Source organism: Nerophis ophidion, linkage group LG25 (genome assembly GCF_033978795.1).
Source record: "Nerophis ophidion isolate RoL-2023_Sa linkage group LG25, RoL_Noph_v1.0, whole genome shotgun sequence".
Lineage (NCBI taxonomy): Eukaryota > Metazoa > Chordata > Actinopteri > Syngnathiformes > Syngnathidae > Nerophis > Nerophis ophidion.
This window is the reverse complement of record NC_084635.1, coordinates 29,314,754-29,339,988: the sequence shown is the minus strand read 5'-3', so window position 1 is coordinate 29,339,988 and position 25,235 is coordinate 29,314,754.

Below are 25,235 nucleotides of genomic sequence, written 5' to 3'. Positions count from 1 at the left end.
ATATATATATATATATATATATATATATATATATATATATGTCTTGATTGGATTATCCAGAGAATAGTGCTCGATACCGTGGTAGAGCGCAATATGTAGGTGTGGGAAAAAATCGCAAGACTACTTCATCTCTACAGAACTGTTTCATGAGGGGTTCCCTCAATCATCAGGATCATCATCCTGATGATTGAGGGAACATGTACATATATATACATAAATATATATACATACGTATATATATATGTATACACATATATATATATATATATATATATATATATATATATATATATATATATATATATATATATATATATATATATATATATGTGTGTATACACATATATATAGAGACAATGAGTTATAAATACAACATTCAATTTTCTTTGTGAAAGACAACATGATAGACTAATCCCTTAATGTACAATGTCTGCTCTCACTGGGATGCCGACTGATGGGATGTTTATATCTTCCTGTTTCGATGATTAATCATAATCCTCAGGAAGGGCTAAAAAATTAAAAAAAAACACTGACAAACATCTACTAATATTTTTCTTGCGCTCTTCGGGTCTAAGTTGACAGACTTTTCGATTTATAGCCAGAACTTTCTACTATTTAGGTGAGAGTTTTGATTGATTGAATGAAACATTTATTAATAGATTACACAGTACAGTACATATTCCCTACAAATGACCACTAAATGGTAACACCCAAATAAGTTTTTCAACGTGTTTAAGTCGGGGTCCCCGTTAATCTATTCATGGTAAGAGGCATGATTTATAAACCCGAAGCTCAGTATGTCAATATAGAAACATATGCTAGTTAGCTCTTCCAGATAAAAAAACAACAACTTTATAATAACAATATTCCTAATATTTAGTTCTCAAGATGTAGATTGAGTAAGATTGACGGGGTTTTTTGAGGGCTTTATGGGCGCAATAATGTACTTGCATTAGCTGCATTGTTAGACACCTTGTACTTGCTGTATTTTACGTTTTAGAAGGCACAACAAAAGAAAACCTTTATTAAGGCACTGGAATGTCCCGATTTATTCTAAATGTGTTACAGTTAAAGTTAAGTTAAAGTACCAATGATTGTCACAAACACACTAGGTGTGGTGAAATGTGTCCTCTTCATTTTACCCATCCCCTTGATCACCACCTGGAAGGTGAGGGGGGCAGTGAGTTAGTAGCAGCGGTGCCGTGCTCGGGAATAATTTTTGGTGATTTAACCCCCAATTTCTACCCTTGATGCTGAGTGCCAAGCAGGGAGGTAATGGGTCCCATTTATATAGTCTTTGGTATGACTCAGCCAGGGTTTGAACTCACAAACTACCACTCAGGATGGACACTCTAACCACCAGGCTACTGAGTAAGTGTTCATATTGTAGCTAGCATTTTGATTAAATATGTATGCTATTTACTGAAAGATTGTGGCCGCAGGTACATACAGGGTGCAACATCTCCCCCATCTTTTTTGTCATGGGAATGAACCTGATCATCTCTGCAACGATCATAAACTCAAGAGGACCAAAGACTGCAGCAGGAAGTCAACAACTAACAATCAGGGCATTCATGGATGGTCTTACCGTGATAACACCAACTCACGTGCAGGTAAGATGGGTCCTGGCAGAACTGGATCGTATGGCTACTTGGGCAATGATCTTCAAGCCCAAGAAATTGAGGTATCTGGTGATCCAAAAGGAAAAAACAACGGGTAAGTTCAAGCTGCTTGTTCAGGGGGAAGCAATCCTGAACATCCAGGGGAACCCTATTAAATACCTCGGAAAGTGGTATGATGATTCAATGACGGATAAAAAAAGTCTCCAGCACTGAAAATCAAGTTGAAGAATGGTTGAAAAGGATTGACAAGTCTGGTCTGCCTGGGAAATACAAGTGCTGGATCTACCAGCATGGCCTACTCCAAAGACTTATGTGGCTTCTCACCGTGTACGAAGTGGCCATAAGAACAGTTGAAGGGTTGGAGAGGAAGTTCAACAAGCACCTTCGTAAATGATTGGGAATACCCCCAAGCTTTACATAAGGTCGGGTCAGCTCCAGCTGCCCCTGACTTCAGTTCTGGAGGAGTTGAAAGTCGCAAAATGCAGACTTTCACTGACTTATAGGGACTCCCAAGATCAACTCACCAGGTAAGCTGGAATAAGATCAAAATCTGGCAGGATGTGGGCTGCCAGAACTGCTGTTACCCAGGCAGAATCATCTCTCAGGACCAAAGATAGCATCAAAAGCCCTTGCACTGGTATACAGGGTCTAGGAACATCACATTTCCAGCAGTGGTCCAAGTCCACTCCCATGGAAAAGAGGACCATGATCCAGGATGAAGTTCGAAACCTTGAGGAAGAAGGGCTAAAGCCGTTGAGCTCGCAACCCAAGGTGCCTGGACAAGGCGGAACCTTCCCAAGAGGACTGTGACGTGGAGTGAACCGTGGAGGCTTGTACCATTTGGTATCTCGTTTCTGCTCCAAGCAGTATACAACACCCTGCCGACCCCAGTCAACTTGCATAGGTGGGGAATGGGGGAGGACCCGCTGTGCAGGTTGTGTGGCGGTAAAGGAACTATAGCGCACATTCTTTCTGGGTGCAAAACAGCATTGACCCAGCGAAGATACAGGAGGCGCCATGACAAGGTGTTGGCAATGCTTGCAAACATCTTGGAGCAAGAGAGAAAGAAACACCCAGCCAAAACTAAGCTACTGTTGAGCACGATCACCTTCGTGAAAGTTGTCAAAGGCCAAGCCAAGCAAAACCTGCAGTTGGCCCAGGGTTGGGAGATGGAGATCGATCTGAGGAGGAAGCTCCTCTTCCCAGAGGTGGTAATGTCCACCACTCTGAGACCAGACAAAGTTATGTGGTCCCCAGAGGGAAATAAAATCATCCTGGTGGAACTCACTGTCCCGTGGGAGGAGGGATTTGAGGAAGCGGCAGAGAGGAAAAAAACTAAGTACCAACAACTTGTCCAGGACTGCCGGGACAAGGGGTGGACAGCATGGCTGATGACAGTGGAAGTTTGGATGTCAAGGATTCCTTGCTCAATCTGTGTGGAATCAGATGACAAAGGTCGGATTGAGAGGTCACTTGAGAACAACAGCCGTTTGTAGGCTAGGAGAAGCGGCAGAGAGCCTCCTGTTGGCTCTGGATTAAAAGAGAGGACAATAGCTGGAAGCCTGGGCAAAAGGGGCAGTAATCTGGCCAATCACTGCTGACCCACCAACCGGAGTGTTGTAGCTAAGGGTCGAAACACTCAGTGAACGTTGGGTACAACCTGATGACCTCTTGTCCGGGCCAAAGCTTTATCCATTAGAAATTGATTAAAATAGCATCATTGATGTATTTGCAAACTAAACTACACATCGAAACATGAAATATTTACACAGGTGTTTGTGTTTATTCACAAATGTAACAAAAGGCAGTGCCTGTAAAACGGAATGCGGGTGACCTAATCCCTTTCCGGCGCATTGAAACCGCTGTAGTCGTCTTCTTCTTGGAGTTGAAAGGACTCAAAAAGTTGCTTCGTCCGACATTATCTCAGCCCGTTTTCACTTTTAGTCTCTTGAGCTTTTTGCCGTGGTCTTCAACACGCAGCAGTCCGGCCTTTCGATAGTGGACTTTTATGTCCGTACAGCAGCTCCGTTTCCTTTTTTCCAAGAGCCCGGTCGATCGCCTTCAACTTGAAAGCCGCACCGTACGCGTTTCGTCGTTTCTTTGCCACGACGAGGGTGAGTGCATAACACGCTAAATGGCTGACTGAATGATCGTGTCAGTGGGTCTGAATTCATGTGAACAATTTCATCGACTGGCTAAATTTATTGGTGTCTTGTGAACCCGGAAGAAATCCATAAATTAGCCGCAGCATTGTATAAGGCGCAGGGTTCCAAAAGTTGCGGATTATAGTCCGGGAATTACGGTAAATGCAAAAAATTACAAAAAAGCAATTTAGGGTCTTAAATCCTCGTAATTGTTATCAAGACCATTCAAACAGGACTCTGACGCTGAGACGTCACTGACCATGTAGATATGCCCCCTAGGGGCTGTGAACAGGATCGGATACAATCGCACTAATTTGACTGGATACAGTTGACATCCATGATTTACCTCTTGGTGAAAAAGGTTTGGTATTTGAGGAAGAGCTCGTCATCCAGGCTTAGAAGAATCCTGCTGGGATTTATCTTGTGTTCCTTGAGGCTCACAGGAGTTAGATGTTGTAGATGTGCACCATCCTGTCGATAGTGGCCCGGCAGATGGGACACTTCTTGGGCTCGGACAGCGCGTCGTAGCACAGCGTGCAGGTGCACACGTGGCCGCACTCCAGGAAGACGCAGGAACGCTGGTGGCTCAGGCAGATGGTGCACCTGCTGGCGTGCACCAGGCTCCCGTACAACGTGTGCTCCCCCGTCCTCTCCTGCTCTTCCAGCTCCTGAGAGTACTCGTACTTCTGGAGGACTTCCATTTTGGCCTTCCACTCGGCGATGGCCGTCTCCATGGCGTGCTTCTGCTTCCTGGCTATGATGACGGTTTCCATTCGTTTCCGCTCGGCTTCGAACTCGGCCTCTTTCCTTTTCTGCTCCGCCTGGAACTCGGCTTCTTCCCTTTCTATCGCCAGCTTGGCGTTTAAAGCTGCGGATTTCGCCTGCAACGACGCCCGCTCCAGCTCCACCTTGAGTCGGACCGTAGACGTCGCGGACCAGGCGCTTCCGCGGTGCGATCCGGCGCCGCTCGGACATCTACCGGTAGTCTTGGGCGACGCAGACTTAATGTCGTCTTCATCGCATTCTTCGGCTTTCTCCAAACGTTTCCGGACTTCCTTCATCCACTCCTCGCATTTCCAGTAGAAATTGGTAATGACTTTGTTTTTGGGGTAAAACCAACGAATTTGGTTGTTCCGGAATTCCTCCTTCGTCATAAACTGTTGCAAACCGTCGTTCAGGTCACGAAAGTCTTGTATCAGAGCAACATAATCCTTACGAGATTTAGTTTCCACGGTGTCGACGTTTGCATCGTCCTCCATTAACTGCTCGATTTGCTTCTCCATGGTCGTGATCTGGGACAGCTTGTTGTTGCGAGCCCGGAACAGGTCATTCCTCCGGTCCTTCGAAACGGACACCGCTTCTTCGGATTTAATCATCAGTCTGACTCTGTCTGTGGCGCTGTGGTTTGCATCCATGGTGAAGCTTTCAACGCCTATTCAGCAAAAGATGTCAGTTAGAGGTGGGTCTGGGTTAGTTTTGGCCTCATCTCTCACTTGGGTGAAGAACCCGTTGAGACCTGGAGTCCCAAAGGGATGATAGAGTTTTATCTGCTCAAAGATTCTACCTGCAACTGCAACTCGTCCTGGCTGGTCCTTAACGCTTCAGTCACAGGCAAGGTCCTCACAGGAATGAGGTAAAGATAAAACCTTACCCACTGCACGGGCACAAACCGACTACCATTTATGTAAGTCCAGCTGTTACTAATTCCATGATTCAGTAAAGTGTTTTTATACAATGACAACAAAATCCACTGAACGAAGTATCTTCTGTTACTGTTTTTTTTTCATCCACGAGAGCTCTCAAAAAAAAAAAAAAAGACATGATGTCCACAGGCTGTCATGCAAAGGTTACCATTGAATTCCACATGGCCTCAGAGAGGCGGTAGTGCGGGTCGCTCTAATAGAGAACACAATGTACACGGGCTTGGTGGGGTAAAAAAAAAAAAAAAAAAAAATTCCATGCAGCTCTACTTTCCATTTGCTTGACAGCCCAAAAAAAAGATGTTCCTCAGTTGCAATGACGGCACTTTAGTGATTTTGCAGATAAAAGATGATGTGTGATGAGATATGATGAGGTATGATGAGGTGCGATGATGTATAAAGGGACGAAAAGTCTTTCAGAAGGGTAGAGTAGAATGGATGGAGAAAGGGTTAAATAACGGTTAGAGATTTCTGTTAAAAAATAAATAAATACAGCCGTGCACCAACTTATGAGCTCTCAAATGTACACTCAAATCAATATCGCCTTTTAAAATGAATTTAGATCAATGTATTCCCCCAGAATGTAAAATGTATTTTAAAGGTATGAACATATTTTTAGATGATAAATATTGCATAAAAAAATACAATAGAATGTAATGCTGATGTACAGCATCGAGCAGGGAGAGTGGGTAGTTCCTTCCTAGCAGCTTTTTCATATTTTCATGGATAAATGTCCACCGTTTGGATATTTTAACATTCTTGGCTGATTGTATGGACTCATACTGCTTTAGCTTGACGCAGTCTGGCAGTGCGAGGTTCAAATCGCTTCACCAAGTCGTCTACATGGTGGGTAAAATGTTTTTTTATCATTTCTTTTACTAAATATCATGCACTTCTCAGCGCTGACCTTCAAACTCACTTCCTGGCTTCCAATGGTCAGAAAACAGTCACGTTGATGGCTAGCTTGGGTTGCGTAATAAACTATGTGAATTACAGTAAAACCTTGATTTAAAATCTTATATAATCATTTCTATATACAGTATATATATATATATATATATATATATATATATATATATATATATATATACTAGGGGTGTGGGGAAAAATTGATTCGAATATGAATCGAATCGAATTCGTTGTGCGATTCAGAATTTATTTATTTATTTTTTAATCAATCCAACAAACCACTACACAGCAATACCATAACAATGCAATCCAATTCCAAAACCTAACCTGACCCAGCAACACTCAGAACTGCAATAAACAGAGCAATTGAGAGGAGACACAAACACGACACAGAACAAACCAAAAGTAGTGAAACAAAAATGAATATTATCAACAACAGTATCAATATTAGTTATAATTTCGGCATAGCAGTGATTAAAAATCCTTCATTGACATTATCATTAGACATTTATAAAAGTAAAAATAAAAAAGAACAATAGTGTCACAGTGGCTTACACTTGCATCGCATCTCATAAGCTTGACAACACACTAACTCCAATATTTTCACAAAGATAAAATAAGTCATATTTTTGGTTCGTTTAATAGTTAAAACAAATTTACATTATTGCAATCAGTTGATGAAACATTGTCCTTTACAATTATAAAAGCTTTTTACATAAATCTACTACTCTGCTAGCATGTCAGCAGACTGGGGTAGATCCTGCTGAAATCCTATGTATTGAATGAATACAGAATCGTTTTGAATCGGACAAATATAGTTTTTGGATCGAAAATCGAATCGAAAAATTCGATATATTATCGAATCGTGACCCCAAGAATCGATATTGAATCGAATCGTGGGACATATATATATATATATATATATATATATGAAGATTATAAAAGTATATATATTTGTATATAGAATTGAATAGAATAGAATAGAATAAAGTTTTATTCTCATTATTGCAGTGAACAGGTTCAAAGAACAACGAGATTAGAGAGCAGATCCCCTAAGGTGCATTTACAATATGGTAATATAAATAGTAAAAAAAAGATAGAAATGAGATATATATATATGTATATATATATATATATATATATATATATATATATATATATATATATATATATATATATATATATATATATATATATATATATATATATATATATCCACACACATGCATACATATAAATATACATATACACACATACGTATAACATTATTGCACATTATAGACCAAAAATAAAAACATGACACATAAGGACATGAAGGACATATTGTGCTCACTCAGTGCCTGTTTGATGCTACTATGGCTCTTGGGTAAAAGCTGTTTTTTAGTCGATTTGTGCTCGCTTTTAGCATCCTATAAGGTCTGCCCGAGGGTAGAAGTTGTAGGTGGCAGTGCCCGGGGTGGAATGGGTCTTTCAGGATGCTCTGTGCTTTCCTGAGACAGCGGGAGCTGTACAGGTCAGCCAGGAAGGGGAAAGGGCATCCGATGATCTTCTGGGCGGTCTTTATGACCCTCTGGAGCGCCGTTCTCTCTGCAGCCATGCAGCTGCTCAACCACACGCAGGTGCAGTAGGTCAGGATGCTCTCAATATATGTATATATATATGAATATATGTATGAATATATATACACATACACGTAAATATGTATACTGTATACATACATACACATACATGTATACATATTTGTATTTATATAGATATATATATATATATATATATATATACATGTATATATGTATATGTATATATACACACATATATGTTTATATACACACACATACATATGTGTATAATTATATATATCACACACACAGTATATATATACATATATGTATATATATATATATATATATATATATATATATATATATATATATATATATATATATATATATATATACATATATATATATATGTGTGTGTGTCTTAATTAGAAATAGTGCTCGATACCGTGGTAGAGCGCAATATATGTATGTGTGGGAAAAAAAGCACAAGACTACTTCATCTCTACAGAACTGTTTCATGAGGTGTTCCCTCAATCATCAGGATATTTTAATGGAAGCATTCACATACCATGGTTTATATAGGGCACAGAACGGGTAGGCACAGGCAGGCGTAGGGGCGTGGTGATTGTCTCATGTGTTACCTAGGAGGTGTCTCCGTCTGTGATGGCATGCTGATACAATTTCCCTGCGCTTGTTGAGGGATGACAGGTCTGGGTGGTATATAATCAGTTTCTCTTTTAAGCATAGGTTGCATCTTTTATTACCACTGTTGTAAGGTGTGTTGGATGCAAGAATTTGCCATGTTATTGAATATTCAACATTATTGTCTTTGAGGTTCCAAATGTCCTTGCTGAGTTCTGTGGAATTCCGCAGGTTTTGGTTTCTAAAAGAAGCCTTGTGATTGTTCCATCGGGTTTGGAACTCCCCCTCGGTTAATCCTACGTACGTGTCGGATGTGTTAATGTCCTTGCGTGTTACCTTCGATTGGTCAATGACTGATGTTTGTAAGCACCCCCCGTTGAGAGGGCAATCAGGTTTTATGCGGCAGTTGCAGTCTTGGTTGGTTTTGGAGTCGGTCTGTCTAGGGGCAGACGCCCATTTTTGCAATTGCTTTATTGTGATTTTAAATCATTTGTTGTATATTTTTCATACAGCTGTAGCTCAATTAAATGATGTTCTTGTTGAATAATTTTCTTAGGGTGTTGCCTTTGGGGAAGTGTTTGTCGATCAGAGTGAGGAACTTGTGGCCAATATTAGTCAAGACGTTTTTGCTGTACGGGGGGTTGTACCAGATGATGTTGTTTCGTTTTCTGCTCTTTTTTGGTTGGTTTCCTGGAGTGGGTTCATAGGTGAGGGTGACGTTGTATCCGCTTTCATCAAGTGCTTTCTGGCATGGGGGGGGGTTGCTGGTCGAATTCAGCTTTGCTAGATGACAGCATCGATAGCCTTTTATTAATTCCGGTAGGTATTCTTTTCATGGTGGTGGGTGGGTGGTTGTTGTCATGGTGCACGTATTGGAGTGTTGTGTTGGGTTTCGTGAATGGTTGGTAGCTGTTATTTCTCAGGTTGAAAGTGACGTCGAGGAAGTTGACGGTTTGCTTGTTGGCTTCAATCGTGATCCGTAGGCCGTTCTCTTTGAAGATTTGACATATTCGCTTCTTGGTATTCTCGCTGCTCCTTGGCGAGGCGCGGCACACTGCCAGTCCGTTATCATGGTAAATACCAAGGTTCAGGTTGAGGCTAGCGAGCTGGTAGAGGAGGAAACTCCCAAAGAGTTCACACGTTTCTGCTCCGTCAAAACTCCCCATAGTAACGTCAAATGTTCTTTTTTTCACCACGGTGTACTGTTGCGAATGAGTATGGAGTTCTTTGCGTGGATGATGATGTTTCTTTCGTTGCCTGTGATTGAGTCGTAGTCCTAGGCGAAGTTTAGTGCTTGGGTCAGTAGGTCTTGCGTGATGAAAGGGTAAAATTCTTCGATAGCGAAGGAGATAAAGTTGTGCTGTTGTTTGTCTTGGATGTTGTTAAACCATTTGATTAGTGCTGCTGTATTTCTCCATTGGTTGAGTGGTGTTTTGTCCTTGATTTTTGTGTTGATTCTGTCCAAGATCATTTTGCTGATTTTTTCCTATTTCGGATTTAGTTGGGTTTATTAGTCGGCATGTTGGGTTATTTGCGAAGTTGGGTATGTGGTCCTTCAATGTGATGAAGGTTTCCTTGTTGGCTGTGGCGTCCACCCTGTCCTCAATATCCAGTTCAGTCACGATCCGTTTGTTTTCCAGGTGGATGTTCTGTAAAGTGCTGGGTTGTGTTTTTCTGTATGATTTGGTGATGCTTTTGTCCAGTAAAGTGTTATGTTCTGGTTTGTCCATTCTGTGAAAGTTTGTGGTTTTATCGGCGGCTATGATGAGGTTGCTTACTTTTTTGTTGTGCTTCCTGTCATTTTTCAACTTGGTGAGGATTGGGTTGCGGGCTGGCTTGAATTTGACTGATTGTATCATTTTGAGCATGTCGTTCTCAAAATCCTTTAATTCCTCAACTGTGTCTGGGTTCTTGGTAGATTTGTATCCCTAAGTTTCCTTTTGTGTTCTTTTTGTTTCAGGGTGGAGAAAAAAGTGTGCTTTCCACCACATCCTTCTTAGGAACTGTTTTGTCTTTTCTATGAGCCTTAGCCTGTAGTCATTCTGTGCGGGTATGGGAATGTTCTTCGTGGAGTAGTCCAGTATATGTATATATATATATATATATATATATATATATATATATATATATATATATATATATATATATATATATACACACACATATATATGTATATATATACACACATATACATGTATATAAATATATATATCACACACACTATTTATATGTATATATAGATATATATATATACAGTACAAACCCGGTTTCCATATGAGTTGGAAAATTGTGTTAGATGTAAATATAAATGGAATACAATGATGTGCAAATCATTTTCAACCCATATTCAGTTGAATACGCGACAAAGAAAACATATTTGATGTTCAAACTGAAAAACTTTTTTTTTTGCAAGTAGTCATTATTTTTAGAATTTGATGCCAGCAACACGTGACAAAGAAGTTGGGAAAGGTGTCAATAAATACTGATAACGTTGAGGAATGCTCATCAAACACTTATATGGAACATCCCAGCGGTATAGCTCGGTTGGTAGAGTGGCCGTGCCAGCAACTTGAGGGTTGCAGGTCCGATTCCCGCTTCCGCCATCCTAGTCACTGCCGTTGTGTCCTTGGGCAAGACACTTTACCCACGTGCTCCCAGTGCCACCCACACTGGTTTCAATGTAACTTAAATATTGGGTTTCACAATGTAAAAGCGCTTTGAGTCATTAGAGAAAAGCGCTATATGAATATAATTCAGTTCACTCCACTTCACTCCCACAGGTGTGCAGTAATTAGTAAGTAAGTAAGTAAGTGTTCTGTGGTCTGACGAGTCCACATTTCAAATTATATTTGGAAACTGGACGCGGTGTCGTCCGGAACAAAGAAGAAAATAACCATCCGGATTGTTATAGGCGCAAAGTTCCAAAGCCAGCATCTGTGATTGTATGGGGGTGTATTAGTGCCCAAGGCATGGGTAGCTTGCACATCTGTGAAAGCACCATTAATGCTGAATACAGGTTTTGGAGCGACATATGTTGTCATCCAAGCAACGTTATCATGGACGCCCCTGCTTATTTCGGCAAAACAATGCCAGTTCACGTGTTACAACAGCGTGGCTTCGTAGTGAAAGCGTGCAGGTAATTTCCTGGCTCGCCTCCAGTACAGACCTGTCCCCAATTGAAAATGTGTGGCGCATTGTGAAGCGTAAAATACGACAACAAGACCCCGGACTGTTGAACAACTTAAGCTGTACTTTAGGCAAGAATGGTATAGAATTCCACTTTCAAAGCCTTGACAATTAGTTTCCTCAGTTCCCAAACGTTTATTGAGTGCTGGTAAAAGAAAAGGTGATGTAACACAGTGGTCAACATGCCCTTTCCCAACTACTTTGGCACGTGTTGCAGCCTTGAAATTATAAGTTGATTATAATTTGCAAAAAAAATTAAGTTTATGAGTTTGAACATCAAATATCTTGTCTTTGTTGTGCATTCAACTGAATATGGGTTGAAAGGGATTTGCAAATCATTGTATTCTGTTTATATTTACATCTAACACAATTTTCCAACTCATATGGAAACTGGGTTTGTACATACATACATACATACAGACCCAAAGGACCATCCACAATAGCGCTGCACCGAGGACAGCGAGCAGCCGGGGGGCCGTGAGTAAAATCAGCTGATGGATGTCATGAATGAATGAATGAACACGCTGCTGCGCTGCATGGAATCATTAGAACGCTATGGGAAGGAAAGTTTAAAATTGTGGATGTGAAATGTAAATGTTGGAAGAACGTTTAGGAATGAACTAAACGATCAACTAAGTGGAAATTAAATAGAGCTGTGTTATTATTTGGAATGATGTCCGGCACACCTGAGACCGCAGCTGAACACGACCACATGCTGAGAACGGGCATTGATTCGCGCAAAGGCAGACTGGACGCGTGCACGAGGAGGCTAAATGAAATAAAGACTTTGATGACTGATGTTAGAAATGCTGATAAAGTCAATGATGATTTTGAAGTATTTAAAGACGCTGTGGATTAATTTAAAAATGCTCACAACTTCATGCAAGAATTGCTATCAAAGGAAAAGGAAAATGATAATTATGACTGGTATGAACCCAGGATAATGCATTTGACTTATTTCATGAAAGATGTTGAAACATGGAAAAGAGAAATTGCACAATCAAAAGTTGGACCACTGGACAGCACATTAAATGTATCTCACAAATCAAAGTCTGCCACTGGATCAAAAGCCTCCAGATTTTCCTCAGTATCCTCAGAATTAAAAAAGGCCAAAGCGAACCAGGCTGCTACTATGGCTCGAGCTGCTGCACTAAAAGAAAAACACCTTGCAACTGGAGGAAACAAAGCTTAAAGCAAATATGGAGCAAATAGATAGATAGATAGTACTTTATTGATTCCTTCAGGAGAGTTCCTTCAGGAAAATTAAAATTCCAGCAGCAGTGTACAGAGTTGAGATCAATTCAAAAAAAGTAAAAAGTAAATCATGGGGGTTTAAATGGAAACTAAATAGAGAAATGTTACAATAAGCAACAATGGGAATAAAAATATAACTGTAAAATAAGAATATAACAAGAGAAAGTAGGCAATAGTGACCATGTTATGAAAAACGTATTGCACTGTTATTGTTTTGCATCCCCTGTCATCTTAGTACCCCCCCGCCCCAGAGAGGAGTTGTATAGTCTGATGGTGTGTGGGACAAAGGAGTTTTTGAGTCCATTAGTCCTGCACTTGGGATGAAGCAGTCTAGCACTGAACAGGCTCCTCTGGCTGCTGATAACGCTATGCAGAGGGTGACTGGCATTATCCAGGATGCTCACTAGTTTGTCCACAGTCCTCTTCTCTGCCACCGTCACCAGTGAGTCCAGTTTCATTCCGATTGTAGAACCGGCCCGCCTGATCAGTTTCTCAAGTCTGGAGCTGTCCTTCTTAGATGTACTGCCCCCCCCCCCCAGCACACTACCATGTAGAACAGAACACTGGCAACCACAGACTGGTAGTACATCCACAGGAGTTTTCTACAAATGTTGAAGGAGTGCAGTCTCCTGAGGAAGTACAGCCTGCTCTGTCCTTTTTTTTGTACTGGTGGTCCGTGTTAACAGTCCAGTCCAGCTTATTGTCCACCCAAACCCTGACGTACTTGAATGAGTCCACGGTCTGTACCTCAACTCCCTCGATCACAATAGGTTGTGACCGTGGACTCGACCTCCCAAAGTCAATGACCAGCTCCTTGGTCTTTGACGGATTGAGCTGCAGGAGGTTCGTGTGGCACCAGACAACAAAGTCCCTCACCACGTTCCGAAACTCCTCCTCTCTGCCATCCCTGATGCACCCGACGATGGCTGTGTCATCCGCGTACTTCTGGACGTGACACAGCTCTGAGTTGTAGCAGAAGTCAGCGGTGTACAGGGTGAAGAGAAGAGGGTCCAGCACCGTTCCCTGCGGTGCTCCGTTGCTGCTGATCACACTGTCAGACGTGATGTCCTTCAGTCTGACGTACTGTGGCCTGTCAGTGAAGTAGTTTGAAATCCCAGCAACCAGGCAGGGGTCCACTCGCATTTTGTAGAGCTTGTCCTGAAGGAGGCGGGGCTGGATGGTGTTAAAGGCACTCGAGAAGTCCAGGAACAGGATCCTCACAGTGCTATTTCCCTTATCCAGGTGTGAGTGGGCTCGGTGCAGCAGGTAAGTAAATGCAACTGGAGGAAGCAAAGATGGAGCATCAACTGCTAAAATACAAATCCTTCAAAGTGATTTAATACATGAAAGTATTGAGGTGGCTCAGGAACCCATGACTGAGTATTATGATTCTCACCATGAAACAGAAACTATGAAGAGGAATGTGGACTTTCTAGAGTTCAGTGCAATACCCAAAACCCCACTTCACCAAACTATTTTAAGTCACATCAGAAGATCTAAATAAACCTCAAAACAAAAACACAACTGAAGAACACAAGACCCAGAGTGTAAATCAGACTCAAATAATAAATCACCATGCACAAGATAATGTGGTCATTAATGCTGCTCATGATAACTTGGAAATGGTTATTCAAAGACAAAGTGACATCGCAAAACTCATTGTCTCACAGCAAAAACTGTCTCTACTACACAGCAAAAAGTCCAGTGTTGAATTAACGCTCACAGAGTTGATTTTAACACTTTTTCAGGGTTTATATAGCTCCACACTCTCGAGAGTTAAATTAACACTTTCAAAATAGTTGAACATTTTACACTCGGCCAGAGTTCTTCCTTTAACTCACAAAACAGAGTTAAAATAACACTGAATGATTAGACAAATAACACTGCTCTGAGTTACTTTTCTATATCTAGGTAGTGTTAGTTTAACTCCATGAAGTGTCATTCATTGACATTAATATAATGTTAAAATAAATTATGCAAATGAATTCCAATGAACATTATCATTTTCAACAATCATTTATTTTTGCCACACAGTCATTAATACAGTTGACCTAAAACATAATGAATGAAGGTAAAATGTACAAACTTTCATCTGAAACATTGTATGAGCTTTGGATATCAAATAGTTTGTGAAATTTAAGCTCAGACATTTTTATTATAAACCTTTGCTCACTTTGTGATACCCTAAATGCATGATAATGACAATCAAAATTATCTGTGAACAGCTTGATTGTCATAAAAAAAATGTGGTCTTCAACCAAAAGTATATCACGTATTTGACAAAAGACTGGAATGTCTTCTTCCATTGCACTGCAAACAACAAGCCCAACTTTATATTCATCAAAATGTGCTTTGAAAAGTTCATCAAATGCCCCAAGGGAGCGGTTTGCCTGGCATGGGATGAGATGCTTATCCATGGCGATGTAGAAGCTGTCGATCTTGCTCTTCTGATGGCTAACAGCGAGGAGGTATGGCTGCCGACACTGCTGGTTGCGGAGATGCTCCTCCATACTGCAGCATGACTTAGGTTGAGATAAGGAAACTAAGTATTAGACACCAGAATATTGTGCTGCCACAAAAAAACAACATTATTAAAGTCATTATTCAAACATCCTCTCAATCTCAGTGCAAAGATAGGAATGAGTGTTAAGACTTAATTTAAGTTTCATTCACTTTTTAACTGCCTTCATTTTCACATGTGGCTAAGAACATGACACATGACAAGTAGTTATCACTTTCATAATATTACCTTATGAAAGACAACAAGTCTCTCAATGGCATCACATGCACTGATTTTTGGAGACTTCGGTCCTCCTGGTGGTGGTGGAAAGAGATGTATGAGCAACAACAGGGAGGCCATTTCATGGTCGTAAGCTGAGGACAAAGATTCACAAGAATTAACTCAAGAATTTTCAAATTTCCTCCATCTACTGTTCATATTTATTCCAAATATCGGATACATTTTCAGAGATACAGGAGATACTTTAAAACAAGAAAAACAAATAAAACTAACATGTTGCCTCATCACTTCCAATGGAACATTCTGCTGACTGTAACAAGCGCCGCAATTCTGGTGTTGAAGTAAGTCGCTTAACCTCTTTTATGATGTTTGGTTTGAAGAACACACCCCACTTCTGAAGCAGCCTGGAGGATGGCTCATCATCAAATAGGAGAATGCTCCACCTTTAAGAAAGAAGATATTTAACTACCACCGAAGGAAATACTTTCAAATGTCAGGCTGCTCCAAACATCTCATTCCAAACTTACCAATCCTTTTGTATCCAAGAATCTTGGGAAGATGGAGAGGATATCACCACTTGTACCTGGGTCATTAACAAGCTTCTGACGGTGCTGAAATGTCTCTCTCATCTTCTGGAGAATCACGGAATTGTCTGTGGTGTGGTTGAGCAAAGATACTGCCTCTTTACAAGCATCCCCATCAAGCTGACTGTCGACATTGACAATCCTTTGGAACTTTGGGCCTCCTGAAGAAAGGTTCAAAGGGCTACTTGGTGGCGCTTCAGATCCACGCCGAATTTTCCTTTGGACTGTTTTCAGACGCCAAGAAATGTATCCTGTGCTACTAGCAGCATCATAGAAGGGTTCCTGAAATGAAAAAAGATTAAATTCATTGTCATACTTAGTTCATGAGAAATCTCAGAGAATTCATATCAGTGCTATGCACATAGCATCAGGGCCAAAAATTGCAATTATTGAAATAAATGTTGATGCAAGAATGACATGAAAATAGTCATATAAATAATAAAAATAAGAATTACACAGCCTTTCTTGGTGTATGGATCCTTGAGAGACGGGAACAGTGTCACTATGCCAAGAGCATATTCCTCTCTGACTGCCTTAGTGGGGAGGTTTCTGATAGGAGATATCAATTTTTTAATCTAGATCCATATAATGGCCATGTTGTTATCAAGCACAAAAAAATAGAATGTAAAAACATACATACCCATGACTATCAATCATGTGAGCCACCAGTATGTTGACCATTTGTCGTCTTGTGATATCTGTTAGGGTTTCTGTTGTTTGGTACTCCTGAAGTACTGCTTCACCGCCAGACTTGTCTTTTAACACAGCTTCAATCAACTGATAAAAAACAAAAACATGAAAATGCAAAATATGGTGATACACAGCTATTCTTGACACGCAAAAACTGTTTTAATGTGTAAAAAAACCTCAAGAGAATCAAGCTTTGTTCAAACCTGTTTAGCTGATGTTGCATCATGCTTATTCTCTTTTCGCTGTCTCTTGTGAGGGATCTCATCCATGGTAAGAGTTCCGCTTGAGTTGAAGCTAGAGTCAGAGATCTCAGATGCAGAGGACAAGGACAGTCTAAAGGAATAAGAAAAAAACATTTGATAATTTTATTCAGTAGTGTACAGAGTGCCTGATAATACATGATTTTATATCTCACCCTGGCTTGAGAATATTGTCAGCACCACATTGCCTTGTCCAACCAGGTCGCTGAATATTTCCGCATCAACTTCTGTCCCTGTTGCATCCTTGTACATAATGCTTGCATCGGGTGGCAGGCAAAATCTCTCAATGACTGGAAAACAGTATGAGAAAATTGTGATTTATGTGCATTATGTGCAGTGTCATTTGTCTCACAGCAAATGACTGTTCAAGTTAGATGGAGTCATCCACTGCAGATTTTTTCCCTCAAGTAACCCTAACACTTCTTAAGTCCAAATTTAAAAGTTAAGTATTGGCTTTTCTCAGTTAACTGTTCTTGTGTATAAAATGCTTTACATTCTAGGTGGCACACATGTTGAGTAAATTATCCCCATTTATAAAGGAATCTGCTTCAGGCATGTAAAGACACCAGAGTATACAACATGAGGTTTTTAAAGAAAGTGGGTCTATTTTTAAACAGTTTTTAAGGCAAGATTAAGTAAATTGAAACACCTTTTTCATGGAATTGGAGAAAGTCAAACTGTCCCTCAACGTCATCCAGCTTCACATACTTCTGCTGTTGGTTGTACTTCACCTGGACCAGCATCTTCCCTGAGACATGCAAAACATATATTAAAGAAAGTAAATATTTAAAGAAAGAACAGTTTAGAGGTCAATGTGTCACAGTAAAGGATAAGATTTGTTAATATTTTGCAGGGGCCTCCATCAATAATTTTATTTTTCATTCCTAAATGATTGCTTTATAATATATATATATATATATATATATATATATATATATATATATATATATATATATATATATATATATATATATATATATATATATGTATATATATATATATATATATATATATGTATATATATGTATATATATATATATATATATATATATATGTATATATATATATATATATATATATATATATATATATATATATATATATATATATATGTCTTGATTGGATTATCCGGAGAATAGTGCTCGATACCGTGGTAGAGCGCAATATATAGGTGTGGGAAAAAATCACAAGACTACTTCATCTCTACAGATCTGTTTCATGAGGGGTTCCCTCAATCATCAGGAGATTTTAATGGAAGCATTCACATACAATGGTTTATATAGGGCACAGAGTGGGTGGGTACAGGCAGGCGTAGGGTGTGGTGATTGGCTCATGTGTTACCTAGGAGGTGTTTCCGCCTGTGGCGGCATGTTGAAATGATTTCACTGCGCTTGTTGAGGGATGATAGCTCTGGATGATATATAATAAACAGTTTCTCTTTTAAGCATAAGTTGCATCTTTGAGGTTGCAGAATTCTACCGAACTCAGCAAACACATTTGGAACCTCAAAGACAATAATGTTGAATATTCAATAACATGGCAAATTCTTGCATCCAGCACACCTTACAACAGTGGTAATAAAAGATGCAACTTATGCTTAAAAGAGAAACTGTTTATTATATATCATCCAGAGCTATCATCCCTCAACAAGCGCAGTGAAATCATTTCAACATGCCGCCACAGGCGGAAACACCTCCTAGGTAACACATGAGCCAATCACCACACCCTACGCCTGCCTGTACCCACCCACTCTGTGCCCTATATAAACCATTGTATGTGAATGCTTCCATTAAAATCTCCTGATGATTGAGGGAACCCCTCATGAAACAGTTCTGTAGAGATGAAGTAGTCTTGTGATTTTTTCCCACACCTACATATATATATATATATATATATATATATATATATATATATATATATATATATATATATATATATATATATATATATATATATATATATGTATACATGAGACAGAGAGAGGGAGAGAATTTTGAAAGGGATCACAATTGAATATTGTAATTTAAACTAAATGTTAGAGCAGTAACAGTAATTTCTACAACAGAAAAGTCACAATATCATCTGAACAATATCTCACTGGAAACAAGTCATTTTAATCATATTCCTGTTGTCACAATATTGAATAATTTCAAAATAGGATTAAAAACACAGCAAAAAAGAAAAAAAAACATTAGTTATTCTTTCTGTCCTATCTCTTTCCTCCTTTCTCAGCTGTTTATGTGGCAGTGAGGGCTGGTTGGGTCTGCCAGCAGAAACTTTTAACACAATCATTTCAGTGGCGAGTTATGGTTAACAGAAAGTATAAGGACAACGACTGCTAGATTGTTTGCTACAGCTTAAAGATGAGCTAGCATGCTGTGCCAGAGGATAAATGAGAGATGGAGGAGCAAACGGATTAAAAAGTATTTCACGTGTTTGCGCAGGTTTTACAGATGTTTATACTCGAGGAGGTTTTTCTTCACATACAGTACTTACAGTTAGATGTCGTCAAACTGATGTTACAGTTACTGTCATTTCACGGGATCCACCGTAACCTCTGCTCTGCTGCTCACTGACGTGCGTGTGTTTCTATGCCCCTGAGAACAAAGGAGGAGATGCTGCAGCTATATTAATTTGTACCAAATCAAGAAATAAACTAACAATCAGTTCTTACATTTATATATTCCTAGGTCAAGACAGATTCAGATGCTTGTAAAGGCCCTGGTATGAATTAAATACTAAATTAAATTAAATCTCATTTAATATTTAATACAATATGTCCATGACCCAGTGAATACCCTGATAATAAATAACACCAAAACTTTAAGAGTAGCAATAAATGAACCAGTAACTACTGAGCTTATCCCTACGCAGACAAAATGGGACAGGAGAAACATGTCTCCACATGTTTTTGCAGTTTTTTTAAGTTTAGAGTGTGAGGGACAAAATAACAAAAGCCCCCACAACTGTTAGTTCCAGCCTTAAATAAGATTTTGTACAGTAAAAACTTTGTTTATCATGGCTTTGAGGAAGTGACTTACTATCATTTTTAAAGTTTAAGTGACTTGCTACTACTGTCGGCTAGCTTAGAAATGCAAGCTAATAGCATGACCGATTTTGCTGTTCAGAACTGGTGACAAAAAAAGCTTAGTTGCTAAAACACATAATTCTCCATACATGTTTTATTGTACATGCTACATTTCACAGCATTAATTTGCAGCTGTTTCAGTAAATTTTATTAAATTGCATTTACCTTGTGGAATTGCACGAGAGAAGGGAAATGGTTCCTATTGGGACGGCGTGGCGCAGTGGAAGAGTGGCCGTGCGCAACCCGAGGGTCTCTGGTTCAATCCCCACCTAGTATCTACCTCGTCACATCCGTTGTGTCCTGAGCAAGACACTTCACCCTTGCTCCTGATGGGTGCTGGTTAGGGCCTTGCATGGCAGCTCCCTCCATCAGTGTGTGAATGTGTGTGTGAATGGGTAAATGTGGAAGTAGTGTCAAAGCGCTTTGAGTACCTTGAAGGTAGAAAAGCGCTATACAAGTACAACCCATTTATCATTTATCATTTATTGTCTCTTTTCCCTCCAACTGAAGAAGTGAAATGCAGGGCGGGGCTTATTTGCATCTCAGCAGAGTTAAACTAACTCATGAGTGATCAACTCTGTCAAATAACTCAAGCACTGAACACTATTTAAATCAGAATGTGTTAAATTCACACTTTGGGAGTTGAAATTAACACGGGAATGTTTAACCCTGAAATTTCAACACTCCAATTTTTGCTGTGTACCAACAAGAGAGATGTCTGTGTTTGATGGTAACCCACTGGCCTATCAGTCTTGTATCCATGCATTTGAACACTTGATTGAAGACAAGACTGAGAATCATCAAGACCGACTCTACTACCTTGAACAATTTACATCTGGTTTTCCAAGAGACTTGGTTCGCAGCTGTTTGCATATGGAAGTCAGTAGGGGCTATAATGAAGTAAGGCGCCTCTTAAAGGAACACTTTGGAAATGAGATGAAAATTTCAGGAGCTTATTTGGAAAAAGTCTTGAATAAGACAGCGATTAAAGCTGAGGATGGGAAAATGCTGCATGCATACAGTTGTGATCAAAATGATTCAACCCCCACACAATGTTGGTGTTTAAGCAAGTTGGACATTTATTCCGTAATTTGTTTATAGTCATATAAAATAAAGATGCATTAAATAGACAAATGCAACTTGAATTACAACATTATATTTTGTAACATTCCGAACAGTGTCATTTCTCTTAATATCTCATTGACAAAATGATTAAACCTGTTGAAGAGCATAACTCTTAAGAACAGAATTTGAACACGGTCTTTTCAATCAGGTGTTGAAAACACCTGTAGATGTGATTAGAACCATAACGAGCAACAATTAAACTGATTGAAAAAGACTGTGACGCTCAGCTTCTTGTAGATGGTCAATGGTGTATTTGCAACATGGTGAAGTCCAGGGAGTGGTCAAAGAACTCAAGAGAGGATGTAATTTCTCTTAATAAGAAAGGATATTTATATGACAAAATAGCAAAGACATTACACATTCCAAGAGACACAGTTGGGAGCATAATTCGCAAGTTTAAAGCTAAAGGCACAGTGTAAACACTACCTGGGCGTGGTGGAAAGAGGATGCTGTGTGCAACTGCTGTCCGGTATTTGAAGCGTACAGTGGTGAAAAACCCCCGGGTAACAGCTGAGGAACTACAACAGGACATTGCAGAGGGGGGAACGCAGGTTTCGTCCCAGACAATAAGGCGCGCACTACGAGATGAAGGCCTCCATGCCAGAACTCCCAGGCGCACCCCACTTCTGACTACCAGGGACAAGCAAAATAGACTCCAGTATGCCAAAAATCATCTGGACAAACCCCAAAGGTTTTGGGAAACTGTTCTATGGAGTGATGAGTAAAAAGTGTAACTCTTTGGGCCTATGAATCAACGTTATGTCTGGAGGAGAAAAAATTAAGCTCACAAAGTGAAGAACACCTAGCCTACTGTTAAGCATGGTGGGAGGTCAATCATGGTCTGGGGCTGTTTCTCTGCCTCAGGTACCGGGACTCTCCAGCGCGTTCAAGGCATTATGAATTCTATTTCCTAGCAGGATATTTTAGCTGCAAATGTCATGAAGTCAGTGACGAAGCTGAGGCTTGGGAGACGTTGGACCTTGCAACAGGACAACGATCCCAAGCATACCTCCAAATCAACATCAAGAGTGGTTGCAGAAGAAGGGCTGGAAGACTCTGGAGTGGCCTTCACAGTCGCCCGACCTAAATCCTATAGAAAAGCTGTGGTGGGACTTGAAGAAGGCAGTTGCAGCACACAAGCCCAAGAATATGAATGAACTGGAGGCCTTTGCCCAAGAGGAATGGGCTAAAATACCTGTAGATGGTTGCAAGAAGCTTATGTCCGCTTATGTATCACCTTTGAAGGATGTCATTACTGCCAAAGGGTGTTCTACTAAGTACTAAAGATGCATGTAACTAGGGGGTTGAATCTTTTTGTCAATGATATATTAAGAAAAATGTAATTTTTTGGTATTTTGTAAAATACAGTGTTACAATTTGAGTTGCATTTGTCTATTTGACACATCTTTATTTGATATAACTATAAACAAAATACGGAATAAATGTCCAACTTGCTGAAACGCCAAAATTGTGTGAGGGTTGAATAATTTTGATCACAACTGTATGCACTGTATTTGAGAGGATGCTGTAATGTCATGCAAGATTTACAGTATTTGGAGGAAGTTCATATCCCATCGAACCTAAGGCTGATTACATCCAAACTACCCTACAAACTCAGAGAAAAGTGGCGCAGCACAGCTTATGAGACACAACAGAGGACTGGAAGGAGAATCAGATTCAACAACTTTGTAGATTTTCTGGAAAACCATGCCAAGATGCTTTTGGATCCATTGTTTGGAGACATTCAGGACCAAATAACAACGAAAAGGCCTCTCCAAAAGTGGATCAAAACCAATCAGAGGCAGAAGCAGCAGCTTTGCTACTTCAGTAGCTGTGAATACAGAGCCAGCAGGATGCACTGTAAAACAATCTGTTCCACAACAACCTGCTCAGTGGTATGCACCCTTTATGTGGATATTGTCATGGCAAACATGCTCTGATTGACTGCTCACAATTCAAAACACAGTCACATGACACAAAGGTTGAATTTTTAAGAAGGCAAGGATATTGTTTTGGTTGCCTCCTAAAAGGTCATGTAAGCAAAAATTGTAAAAGAAGATAAATGTGTCAGGTTTGCAAGATGAAACATCCCACCGCATTTCATATTTCAAGTGAAAAAGGCTCAAAAAAGGAAAATCAAGCAAAGCCCACTGCTGAGACAGAAGAAACCCCTGTTTGCATTGCCCTTGTTTCAGCCGGTGATGCAACCTGGGCCGGGAAAGACTGTGCACTTGCAATCATGCCAGTCAGAGTTAAAAGGGAACAAGTATGTTCAGACGTATGCCTTCCTCGATCCAGGCAGCACAGCAACATTTTGCACAGAGAATCTAATGGACAAACTGAATGTGAAAGGACGCAAAACACAAATTTGTTTGCGAACAATGGGACAGGAAAAGCCTGCGAAGACCTATGAGGTCAAAGGACTGGAGGTTGGAGACTTGGAAGGGTTCACATATCTGGACCTGCCAAAAGTGTTACATAGAGCAAGATACCTGTCTCAAAGGAAAACATCATCACAAAGCCTGACTTGAAGAGGTGGCCATATCCTGGTGGCATCGACTTAAAAGAAGTTGAGGCAGATGTCGAACTTCTTATGGGGACTGATGTTCCTCGGGCAATTGAGCCGTGGAATATCATAAAGTCAGAAAGATGGACCATATGCAGTCCAAACCATACTGGGATGGGTGATAACTGGACCACTCAGTTGCAGTTCTACAAAACATGCTGGGCCCATTGCAGTGTTAACTAACAGAATCTCAGTAATTGAGCCGAAGGATCTCCTCATCAGACAACATAACCAGGATTTGTCTGACAACATATAGGAGGAGAAAAATGAGATGTCAGTTGAGGATAAATGTTCTATGGAGATCGCCTCAAGTTCAGTGTTTCTCAAAGATGGTCACGATTCTCTGCCGCTGCCTTTCCGGGATAAAGACAAAGTCATGCCTGATAACTATCATATGGTAAAAGAAGATACACTGCATCTCACAAAAAGTAAAGAAAAGGTCAAGAAGGACAAAGGAGACAAACATGACAAAACAAAGAAAGAAACAGAAAATCAAGGACTCCACCAAGGACAAGACATGGCCAAAGAGCCAAAGTTCAGAAGGAAGAGTCAGAGTACGAAATCTATGACGTCGTCAACCGTTTCCTCAACCTGGATGAAGCCAAGCCCAGCGCCTCAGATGACTATCATGACAGATGCATGCAAGCAAGACCACAGAACTAAGAAACTCATGGATTACGGGCCATATGGTAAAGACATTTCCAGATGACAAGGGCTTCGTGAGAAGTGTTTTGGTTGAAACTAAGACCAACACGGTTGAAAGACTAATAGAAGCTCTGCCTGCTAACAGAAGCAGCTTGATGGACTGAAGGGGGATTCGGTTCTCCAGCTTCGATGACTTGATGACCGCTTCAGATAGTCAGATATGACTATGGACTTTGAGACTTGACTAGTTACTTAAAGGGGAACATTATCACCAGACCTATGCAAGCGTCAATATATACCTTGATGTTGCAGAAACAAGACCATGTGTTTTTTTAAACGATTTCCGAACTCTAAATGGGTGAATTTTGGCAAATTAAACGCCTTTCTGTTTATCGGTCTTTTAGCGATGACGTCAGAACGTGACGTCACCGAGGTAACACACCCGCCATTTTCATTTTCACATTACAAACACCGGGTCTCAGCTCTGTTATTTTCCGTGTTTTCGACAATTTTTTGGA